Below are 12,406 nucleotides of genomic sequence, written 5' to 3' on the forward strand. Positions count from 1 at the left end.
ATTTATTAATGCTGCACACGTTACAGCCTGTTAGAGAGGAGCGGTGCGCGAGGACCTTCAGCATAAAACCGCAATATTGATTGAAATAAACTGCAGTGTGAGTTTCAGCATCCTCGCTCAATACATGTTCTATAGCTTCATATTCCATCACAAAGCCTCCCAGGCCCGGGAAACTCGGCAGAGCGCTTTCAGAAGTGTCACGTCGTGATCTTGGCTTGATGAACACTTGTCTGTCTGAAGCCTCCCATTTAGCGGTCGATTTAAGGGAATAATAGCCGCAAATTGAAGCATTTGAATTCTGCCGACTATGTGTATCGCTGCGTCAGTAATTATAGCACACCGAGGAACAAAGAGCTGAGAGGGGCGCTTGTAATTACAAGAGCGAACCCACTGTTTACCGCGCTAACGTGGGAGACCGCAGGACAAACCGTCGCTGGAGGAAGGCGCCCCAGGAAGCACGTGTGGCTTCTCATACTAATTTCATTTCTAGGACACTAAAGACCATTCTGGACCGTCGTAACTGTGCAAACCAAAATATAAAGCTGAATTTCGGTGCACAGGTCACACTAGTCTAGGGTGACCAGACGTCCCCGTTTTCCCAGGACGGTCCAGTCGTAACTGATGTTCTCCTACCGGCCAACAAGAACAACAGTACCATTGCCACACAGCAGTGTCAACAAACAGCAACATTTTGCCACCTGCCAGCAACACCAAACTACAGCTCTTTGTCTTATTTGGACCCCTTTGAACCTAGACTCCGGTGCTTCCTCGCATGTCACGTCTTTAGTCCCTGATTTCCCCAACAGCCACTCTAAGATATGTGTGTGTGTGGTAGGCTCTGTGTGTGTGTGTGTGTGCGTGTGTATGTGTGTGCCTCTGTGTGTGTGTTTCTGGTATTATTTATTGGATAGTCTGTGAGCAGTTCTTTTTAGCCCTTCAATTGTGTCTCGTTTTTATCTAAAACTTGAATAGATTTTTCTGCATAGTTTATATCAACCAATAATTAGACACAACATTTCCAAAAATTTTAGCTATCTCTAATTAAATAAGCGTTAGCGGGGCCAATAGGTCTAGTTATTACTGAAAATTAAAGCCACGCCGTTTGGCTTTGCTTTCTCGTTCGTTTCTTCCCCTCGCTTTGATTTATATCGCTCGCTATTCTCACCACATTCTCACGCCTTTCTTGCAGCTTTCATTTTGTTACAATCTGTTGTTCGGCCGCACTCCCATTTCTACCAATCAAAAGTGTATTATTATATGCTGTGAGGCATGCACGGTACCCTAAATATAAACACTGGGGCGCCGTAATCAAACTACTCAGCACATTAAAGAAGCCTCTTTGTTTTTCAAGCACGTAGAAGGTAATCGCGTTTGCGAGGTCTTCTAGTTAAAGTTGTTTTTTTTTAGCAGTAACCAATGGGAGCAAACACACTTTCACTCTCAACCAATCACAGCCTTCGCTGCTATCAGGGCAGGAGTTCTGAGCTACAGGAGGCGACGCGTTCCTGACGCGTTATCAGGCCGGGTGGCTGTCTTCGCTGGAAGTCTACCCTGGACCTGTCACCTGTGGTCGGATGCTGAGAGCGGCAGAGAGGGGGCCACAGTCAATACAGAAGCTGCGGTCCCCTTCACATGGGTAGACCACGGTGTTGTTTGAGCTGCCTCTGGTCTTGATGTCGTTGAGAGGAACAGACAGAAGGTGAACGGCGCAGCAGGTATTACTGTTTTGGTTCCTTCTATGTTTTGTGGGATTGTCTCATTTATTATGTCTGTCCCGTAGCAAGGCAGCGAAAGATGCTAAAGATCCCGCTTTCTGCTCATAGATGCGTGTCATTGAAAGGATTAATGAAATGCACCTCAGCGCGTCCAATTTGTCAGAACGTTGTGGTACGGGTGGGCTTGGGTGTCCGGAATTGTCCCGCAGAGCAGAACCCTATTGCTCTGCTCTGGCACTGAGCACAAGATGTATACAGGAGGATATGAGTGGCCAGCATGTATTTATGAAACCTCTGCATTCAGAAAACGTTCGGTACAAAGCTGCTTTACCATTATAGATATTTAATTCACTGCTACTTTGATGGGGGCTTAAACCAACTTTTACATTAGATAGATTTAGTTTATAGCTAGTCAGCCCCAGTAGATTTAAGCATAGTAATAACCTTCGTCTATATATGCTACAAAAATGAAAAATGCAACTAAATGACGTTAGAAACCTTAGTGAAGATGGAACCAACCTTTGTAATCAATTTACAACACGCTGCATGTATTGGAAGATAGATACTCCTGCATTTATTAATTGTCTTTGTAGTAAAACAGATAACACCGCACTTGAGACTAAATAGACTGTCATGTTTCATTAATCTAGGTTGGCTGGCATTACACTTTATCTGTTCCCCATTTAACCGTGTGAATTTGATGTAATCCTAACTGAGAAAGTGATTTGTTTTGCGTGGTCAACCCCATTTTTTAAGGACCGATAGATACAGCTGTTTTTTAGGTCTCGGCTAGCGAAGGCTGCGCTTGCGCAGTCTCGCTCGCAAGATTTAATGACTTGGAGAAGAGGGGCTTGAACCCGCCCCTCTTCTCTCCTCTTCTCCATTGGCTGGCCTCTTAAATGCTGGCCAGCCATTGGAGAAGAGGTTTGTCTCGCAATACAAGCCCCGTCCTTTTCGGATTCGGGGGCGTGTTTTTGCCGAGGTTTACTCTGGGTGTGTTTTTCTCTCCTCCAGCCAATGGCAAGAGGAGAGAAAAAGAAAAACACGCCCCCGAATCCGAAAACGCCACTGCGTTTCTCCGAGGCATTTCTGCTTCACCTCGGAGAAAGGCAGTGGTGTGCTTGTTTTTTAAAGCGGTAGCCAATCTCTAAAAACATGCTTTCACCCAATTCGAGACTGCGCTGTTCCCCAGGGGCGGGTTAAAGAACAGCTCCGGTTGTGCTCGTGCTCAGTCGTCTGTCTCCCCGAGGTTCGCCGTGGACTTGGTGGGCAGCATTCATGTGCAGGGCAGGACGCAAGAGTAGCGCTGTCATTCCCCTGGTGTGAGCTTGTAGCTGCTTGCGGTCAGTTTTCCCCCATCTTCTGCTACTATTGTCAGGCTGCCAGATAAGCAAAGCTGCGCTGGGATTTTCCTTCTGCCGTAGAGACCACGTGTTCCATTGCACACTACTCTTTTGTTTTTCAGTTTTCGATAAGGCGTGTGAAACCAGAACATAGTAACAGTGGCATTTCTGTTCTTGGTTAGTCAGGCGACGAGCATTTGAAAAGATGGGGCTAATGGGGTGGTGGCGTTATGGTGAGCCAATAGATTTTTGTTTTTTGCTTTATTTGAGAGTAGGTTTGCTGGTGAGGGTTGTTGAGCACGCGTGTTGCAATATGTTAAACTATGTGGAGACTTCTTTAAGATTCCTAAATTTAAGATTGACTTTGCAGTACCACTAATTGGGAGTGCTTCTGAAGATGTAACATTCATTTTCCGTCTTCTCCATTAACTTGCAGCACCTCCATGTTTTACTTTTTTTTTGTTTGTTGTTGTAGTGTTTATATATCGCGAACTCGACCCGAAGGTATCAGAGAACTTTCCTGCTTATTGGTCCATCCCCCTTATCTGTGTGGATGTGCAGTTCATACCTTTTGGGGGATGCTCTGAACATGCTTGCGAGTTGGGGTGCACTGGCGGCCTTCGCGGGGTAGGACTTTAAACACGTGTTTTGTTGAAGGCGGGGCACATTTCGCAGAGATTTGAACCAGGTAAGGTTGTGCTCTGCTCTCGAGAAAAGCGTGTGCAATATATATTCAGAATTCTTTCTCTTCAAGCGCACTCGGCTTACTCCTGCAAATCACGGGATGTTTGGGAGATGCAGCTAGAGGTGCTATTTCGCGCTGCTACCCAAGTCCTAAGTATGCTTGAATCGGTTAATATTGTCACTGACTCGTTTCTGGACCCCCGCTTTATTCCCAAGATGGCTACCTTGTAGACCAACGAACGAAATCTTCAGCTTGTCGTCCGTTGTCTATTTCCACTCGATCTCCGCTCTCAAACCACTAGATCTCTGTGCTCTTTTGTTTTCATTCCGTGTCACACAAGGCCAGACTAGAGAGAGAAAGAGAGAGAGAGAGAGAGAGAGAGAGAGAGAGAGAGAGAGAGAGAGAGAGAGAGAGAGAGAGAGAGAGAGAGTGTGTGTGTGTGTGTCCGTGTGTGTGTGTGTGTCCGTGTGTGTGTGTGTCCGTGTGTGTGTGTGTGTCCGTGTGTGTGTGTGTGTCCGTGTGTGTGTGTGTGTCCGTGTCCCCCCGTCCGTCCGTGCACGCCCCTCTGTGTGGGTGGGTCTATTTGTGTGCGGGTGGCTCTGTCGGTGGGTGCAAATGCAATAGGTCTCGCATTTGAGAGCGATTAAGCTATTCACATTGTAAATAACAATGCCGTTTCTTTAAATGTTTTAAAAACATAAACAAAAAATAATGTCATGAGCAATGCCAATAGCTCTAACTTTAACAATGCCGAGACCATTGCATTGTAAATGCTTGTTAGAAGCTTAGTTTTGAGTCTGGACATCCACATCTGTTTGATACTATAGCTTGAGCAGTGGGTGTTTTTTACATTAATGAGGCGGGTGTGCGGTTTTGCCTTCTGGTCTTTAAATCCCTGAAGTTTGTTTGGCCAGTATATGTGTTTCTGTGATAGTTCCACCTGGTAATATATTGGGATTCCTATACCTCCTGTTGTACACTAGCGCCATCTTGTGGCCTTTGAAAAACAAGCTCAGCTTTTTTGCTTAGTCCCAGCAAAGCCTAAAACTAGAAAGAACTACACGGCTTTATCTCACTCCAGGACACAGTCGCCCCCCCCCCCCCCCCCCCCCCCCGCACTTCAGGACACAGTGTGTTTTTTGCATGACAATTTCAGGTATTGCGGTAATGTGAGAAAATTACCGAAAATGCATTATTCTAAGTAAGAAGTGTGGAACTTGGCAGGGCTGGGCATTGTCTAGATGAGACTTAAAAATAAATGCAGGCAATTTCAAATAAAGTTCTAATTAAGAGTCATGAGCCTTTGCATCTAAAACACAAAATGTAATAGGAGGATGCTTGCATTGAGTCTAACCACTAGCAATCACTTAAAGTAGTATTCTTATCCATCGTTCTTTTGCCCACCATGCCACCTCAGATTAGACCCAGATATGCAAATTAGCATTGACGCTGCTCCAATGGGAACAGCCCAGTATGCATTTCAAAGTAAAGTCCTCTCCAAACTGGAACAAATGCCAACCAAGACCGCTCTTCTTCAGTGGGGTGTAGCTTGGGTGGCCCAAGTGACACAGTGACCAAGGGACCCACGTCGAGGCATAACTTTGGCACTTGTAGAACATGAAAACAGAACCTTGAAACTATAATAGGTGTCGGGTATCTATCGCTGGGAAACTGACAATTTTTACGGAGGTAGCGCTCTGCAGTCTACCATGTGTGGTCATCGCAATGTGGGGAGGTCCCCTTTAAGCATTTCAAGATGTCTGCCTTCATCGTTGTTCATAAAACGGAAGTTACGGTCCTCTCTTAAATTGGTGGCTGCGTTATAGTTGTCAAGGAGACGCTGGCCGTCTCAGAAGCCTCACTGTTTCGTCACTGACAGGTCATAGCAAAACCGTCCCTTAAGAAGTTTCCATTGGCTGTTGCCATGGAGACGTTTACTGCCTAGCTCAGCCCCTGCTTTCAGTGTTTGCCAACTTTGGTACCGCGTCTGTCTTTTCAGAGACTAGCGGGCAGAAGCCACCGTGTGAATGAAGAGCTAGTTTTCGGTTATGTTTATAATCCAGGAGAGGTGAGCGTCGTTAGTGTTAAAGAGTGATTAGCAATTTTGACTGATTACGTTAAATTAGTTCATTTCCACAAATAGGGTCGGGGGCGGTGGTCACCTGAGTGGCCCATCGCACCGTGTGAGGGGAGATGGGTTTCTTTGTGAAGGAGCAGATGTGGGTTATCAAGAGACGATGTAGGAGAGGCAACGGATACAACAGCACCGCGGGCAAAACACAAATTAACCTAAACTCTGCCTTTTCTGCTCTTAGTCTCTCCCATCTTTTAGTGATTGACACATAGTCGTATCTTTATTTTATACCGCTCTCGTCCAAACTTTTGACGTGTCCCAACATCAGGACAGGAGAAAAGAAAACTGGAAGTATGCTGCTTGTTGACCACGCCCACCCACGTGGGAGCCCTAGGACACTAACCCAGCATACTTCTTTTTCTTTGTTCCTGTCTCAGAATGAGAAGAGAATCTGCAGTATGAGATCCTGCTAGACTCAGGTCCCTGGTGTCACTGACGTTGTTCTGTACTGGAGACGTAGCAGTCTGAGTAGTAACGTGTCTTTAAACAACATGGGAGGGTAGCTTATAGACCTGACAAACTGTCGAAAAATGTCACCCAATAAGAGCATGATAAGTTTTGGTGGGGTGAACGCTTACCTATAGCTTGGTGGTGGTAAGGATTCTGTTTCAGTGTGTTGTCAGCGACTGGAAAGTTTGTTTTCCTCTATCTTCCAGTTATGTTTCCTGTATGCGCATGTGTGTTGAAATGTGTTTTCATTCCTCATATACAAGCATGACTTTTCACTTTGTCTTTGTCTGCCTTTACATGTAAGTAAAAGTGAAACACCAAAGTAAGATGTTGTGATCGTATTCAGCCTGTGGTTTTACTTTTTTTGTTATGATTGGAGCTGTGTACAGGCAAGCATGCTAATATGATGAATTTTGCGGAGGAGTGCTTTTTTCCCTACTAGGTCACGCTCTCCAGACCCCCCAGACTTCTGCAACATGGACAAGCCAATTTAGCAGCACAAAAACGGGAATTTAGCGACACAAAAATCTAAATTTAGTGGCAAATAATTTTTCTACAGTTATACATTGCCTCCAAGTTAAACTTGTCTGATCTGCTCATAGCTATTAGGATTTGAGCTCAGGTTTAATTAGTTACTTTAGTGGTACACCTTAACAAGGATTGTGATTATTACTTGAAGTGGGTGCTTACCATAAAACGTGTCAGCGAGGGCCGAAATATTCTGCATTCGCTGGTACTCCTCTTCAGATATAAAATGTTCAGAAGCCATTTTTAGCTAGCTAACTTACTAGTAGGGCACACTTTTTAAAAATAGAAGTGATCTCCATTACTGAGTTAGATAGCTAAAAAAAAGTGGCCTGTGTTTCCAAATTGGGACAGGTTAGACTTGAAAAGACATGCTGTATAAGTGTGTTTTTGAGGTATAGTCAGAAAATATCTTAGATCTGTGGGCTTTCACTTTCCTTTAGAAATGTTCCAATTTGCAGCAAACAACTCGAATTTTGTGGGCACGTATATAAAAATTACAAGATTTTTGCAAAAGTGCAGATTTGATGATTTTTTTGTAACTTGCTATATCCTGAGGGGTCCGCCTTTCCTCCTAGTTAGCTTTTAAGGAGGCCAGGGGAGCGTTCTGAAGTGGATACTAAAAACAGAATTTGAAGGATATTAGTTAACACTATGTTTACCATGGAGTTGGCTGCCACTCTGACATCCAGACCTGAGATGCAGAGGTCTCTGATTTACTTGGCTCTGAAGACCAGAGGTGGAAGTTCCCACTTCTGAGCAAAAAAGAGAGATTTTGCCTGAAATAATGTGAATCATTAGTAATGCCATTCGCCATTGCCATTTGAAAACTTTATTTCGGCATACTGCCATAAAAGCACAATAAAAATATAAAAACGTATGTAAAAACAATCATCACATTTTACAAAAAGCGGAATCTTCATCACAACACCCACAGATAAGATCATAAGAATTAAAAAAAACAAAGGACTCAGTTTGGCCATCATCCCAACATGCAAAAGTGCAAAGAATAGCCATAAGTGCATCATAGGTGCATCATCTCAAAATGCAAAGTACAAAAAAGTAACGATAAATGCATTCCAAAAAAAAAAAGGAGGTCCCAGCCTTTCTAAAAGTACAGGCATATCGTGTTAAAATTGATTGGACAGGAGTAACAGGAGTTTGATCAATAGGCTATAGTTCATTACAAAACAGCTCAGACTATTAAGAGAGCCTTTTAAGGATCGTATTGCGAGTGCACCATATAGAGAACAAAAAGCGGGCTACAGAGAAAACAATGGGTAATTGAGTATCATATTTAAAAATTCTATAAACCTCATTGAACGTCCCAGAGCCCAGATTTTTGATAAGTTGCTTTAACCAACGGGATCTGGCTCGTTTGTATTCTTGGCAAAAAAATAGAACATGGGGAACTGTTTCTATTGCGATATTGCACGCAGGACAGATCTATGTACCAGAGTTTTCCCATTTCTTCGTAAAAGTGCGTAACGGAAGAACCCCATGTCTAAACTGTAAATAGAGTTTCTTCGCTAAAAAGGGTTGTATATCATCCAGAACCAGTTCAATGGAATAGCTTTCCTTTACAGCTAGAAACTCAGAAGTTAATCGGCCCAGAGTAGAGCTCCTAAAAAGAGCCAAAAGCTTGTATTCTCTATAACTCATTGCCAATTCCTTCTTAGTAATCGACATGGAGCATTCTTCTGGAGCACTCCAAAGAGTAGATCTGCCAAGGGTCTTACATGTATCTTTTACAAATCTGTGCCAGAAAATTTTTTGGGCTCCCGGTAGCCCCATCAATTCTTGCAGTTCCTCCCTAAAATATATTAATTCTGGGGTGCTCCATAGGCGCCGCCAGTATAGTATCGGTCTTAGGGAGGCTTCCTCCGCAATGGGTCTTAGACCTAGATCCATACGTAACGGAACTAGAGGAGTACTAGATGGTAACATAATGAGTTGTCTAATGAAACTATTTTCAATACATGTTAGCCTATTTAATGCACAGTGGCCCCATAGCTCTGCCCCGTACAAAGTAGCACTCCTTGCCTGTACTTTGTATAATTCCAGGGCGGGGCTGGCCACACGATTCGCAGCACTCCTGTAAAAGTTTTGTATACCTCCTGCTATCTGAGTCAGTTTTAGACTGGCTTTAATAAGTTGTACGCCCCAATCCATTCTTTCGGTAAGTGTAATGCCCAAGTAATCAAAGGTATTAACCTTTTCTAAAGCTTGCCCATTTAGGCTGGGGTTTAGGCGAGTGGTACTGCCTGTGTTAAAGGCCATATATTTAGTTTTTTGGAGATTAATCTCCAGGCCCCGATGCTTGCAGAAGACACCAAAGTTGTCCAACGTCCGCTGTATCCCCATAGGGGACTTGGCAAGCAATAAAGTGTCGTCCGCAAACATCCAGGCTGGTTTTTTTCTATTGGCCAACCTAGGGGCATCAATATTCTTTCCCGCATTAAGGGCGTCCACCAGGCCATTGATATATATAGGGAAAAAAGAGTAGGCGCCAGGACACAGCCCTGGCGCACACCCCTCTCCACCGGGATAGGAGATGTTAGTCCACCCACTTTGCCATAACGGATTTGTGCAAAGTTGTTTAAATGCAAGCGTTGGATCAACTGGCAAAGATATTCTGGAGCTTCCATATCTAGGAGAGTTTTCCAGAGCTTATCCCGCGGTACAAGGTCGAACACAGACTTCAGGTCTACAAATATGAGGTATAAGCTGCCTCGTTATATTTTTACTGTTTTCCAGTAAATCATTTGTAGCCTGAAGATCTGATCGATTGTCGAAATTCGTTCCCTGAAACCAACTTGGAGAGGGGTGACAACATTAAAGTCTTCCATCCAGGCTTGTAGGCGTGCTAGAAGAACACGAGCAAATACTTTTTGGGACACATCTATTAAGCTAATGGGGCGATAATTAACAGGGAAAAGGGGTGAGCCTTTCTTAAAAATAGGTATTATTTCTGCCCCAGCCCACGAGTGTGGAATTGACATCCCTTGTAGAATTGCATTAAACAAGACTAGCAAGTACGGAGCCCATATAGACGGTTCGGAGCGAAAGAGATCGCCTGGGATCATATCTAGGCCTGGGGCCTTAGCCGGCGCTATCTTCCCTAATGCCAATATAACCTCTTATGAAGTTATCAGGAGATGGTCCGAAACACTGGAGGTCTTTGCAGTTGATCGTATGTGTTGGTAGCTTCGCCCTCTCTAATTCGTACATATAGGGCTTCAAAACGGGCCTTCCAGGCTCCCTCACTGATATTGGGTTCAAGGGCTGGTTTACCTTCTTTAGAGCCCTGATTGATAAGGTTCCAAAAGGTGCACATATCACGCGTCTTTAGGGCAGTTCTAATTTCATCCCACATTTGGGATGCCCACTCACTTTTGGCCTTCGTCAACTCTAATTTATATTTAACCCTTTCTTCTCTGATCTTTGACCTCTCACTCTGTTTGATGGAATAAAGGAGGTTAGTTCTGGCTTTACGACAGTTTGAATTGTACCAGCCGTGCCGTGGCTTAGTCATACCCTTTACTTTCCTTTCTCTGTGGAAAAATACTGCCACAGAGTTGGTAAGATCTTGGTGGTTGTTTTCCAGGACTTCAAGAAACTCCTTAATATCACCAGCTTGGCCGGCAACCTGTAAATACGGGATAATTTAAAAATAACACACTCTGTTCCAAGAGCTTGTAGAGACTATTATATTATCAATAAAAGAGGCATGCCCAGGTCTATTGAATGTTCAAACCCCTGGGTTATCTGATTTGGTCCTACCATTGCATGCTCTTAGGGAAAAATTTAAAATAAGGGTGGTTAGTTGCAAGGCTAATGGGGGCCAAATGTCAACAGATGGTAAATTTGACTTTGGAATGGACCAATACCGGTCCTCCTCTTCAAATGTGCCCATGTCAAGTCCATTTAGGGGTTCAAAGTAGCAATTCATATCACCTCCCACAATCACCTCAATATCACCAGATATGGATAAAAGGAAAGAGGTTAGATCGTCTAAGGTGAGAGAAATATGTCCCCTACGAACTGGTCGAGAATAGACATTAATGAAGGCAAATGTTATCCCTTTATCAAAAATTAAAAAAATACATAAAATGCCCAGGGAATGTGTATCCACCTGCTTTACCTCGCATCCTAAATGAGTTCCCACCCAAGTACACAATCCTCCAGATGGTCTACCCCTCCCCGGCTGTGTTGCTGGAATAGAAAAGGTTTCATAGCCAGTTTTACAGGGTTCTAACCGGGCCCAAGTTTCCTGGAACAAACACAGGTCAAATGATTCGACTATTCAATCCATTCTGGAATATCCATCTTGGGCGCAATCCCTGCGACATTCCAGGAGAGGAGCCGGAAAGGCGCAACACCTGTTCATAGAGGTATATTAAGGGCACAAGAATCTAAAACCATAGAATCAACTAATTGCACCCTCCTGCATAATTCGTAATAATATGGGGTTTCCCGTTGAAGAGTTGCCTAGTACTTCTGCTGAATGTGTTTTAAGACAATAGGCTCCTTCCTTAAGTCTTTCTTTCATCACCATGCTCTGGGTGTGATCCGTAGGGAATGGTAGGATCCAGGCCAGATTAATGTGCCAAAATGTATGTCAAGCCTCTATCCTACTGACAATCTGAATAAAACGATTCCAGGGTTAAGTTTGTCAATTCTCTGGCTATACTATAGCCTTATAGCCCGCCGTAGTGGGCTATACCGGCTATTAAAGGCCCGCTCCCGCGTTAAAGGCCCGCGCCGAAGGCGAGGGATTTTAACAAGGGACCGGGACTTTAATAGCCGGTATAGCCCTGCTACGAAGGGCTATAAGGCTATTAGAACATTCTGCCACTAGAGGGCAGAATGTTCTAACAAATAAAACAAAAGCTTCTCAAAGCTCGAGCTCCGAGAGGCCTTTGTAAAACATTGGAATGTTGCTCTGCGGGCCTTTACCGGCCAGTAGAAGCATGGAGCACTCCATTGTCTTCAATGGAGCTCCCAACATTCCAATGTTCTAATATTGGTGAGAACATCATTTTGATAGAACGCGCACAAAGGAAAATTGACTGTATTGCTTAAGACAAAACATTTTTCCATGAGGGCAGATACATGCTTCAGCTTTGCCATGATTTGCCATGATAGCAGCACATAGAAGCCTCTTTTTGAAAGATTGGCATATAGACATGTTCTCACCCCTAATTAGTTGAAAATGGATTTTAATAGAACATTCCTCTCTTCTAACAGCTTGAAGGCAAGTAGTTACAATATGCATGAAAGATTCTTTATAAATACCACATGACCTACAGCTGTTTGTGGGTCAAATTCGTTCCAATGAAGGGATTCCATCCTTTGTTGGATTTCTCCCAAATCGTAACAACATAAATCTGTCCCTTAAAATGTTTTTAAATGGGTTGTGAGATACGATTGTGTTTCTAATTTAGTGAATGAATTAATAACTGCCCAGGAGTGACTCTTTTTGGCGAGCTCATCCTTGTCTAAGAGAATTGATAGGGAGTTAGCTGATTGATATATTGTCTGTTTAAACACC

General features: G+C 43.8%; 1 protein-coding gene across 4 annotated transcripts in view; it reads left to right on the forward strand.

Annotated features, from left to right (window-relative positions):
* Nucleotides 1–5,704: 5,704 nt before the first annotated feature.
* The window catches only part of NOXRED1 (NADP dependent oxidoreductase domain containing 1), a 153,933-nt gene continuing 147,231 nt past the window's right edge, over nucleotides 5,705–12,406 (forward strand). Inside the window, exon 1 of one of the 4 annotated variants that reach the window (XM_085628060.1) lies at nucleotides 5,705–5,811. The gene's annotated coding sequence lies outside the window, so the exon portion shown is untranslated. The remainder of the gene's footprint in view (nucleotides 5,812–12,406) is intronic. The other 3 variants (XM_085628061.1, XM_085628062.1, XM_085628063.1) reach the window with 3 other exon arrangements.

This window comes from Triturus cristatus, chromosome 9 (assembly GCF_964204655.1).
Source record: "Triturus cristatus chromosome 9, aTriCri1.1, whole genome shotgun sequence".
Lineage (NCBI taxonomy): Eukaryota > Metazoa > Chordata > Amphibia > Caudata > Salamandridae > Triturus > Triturus cristatus.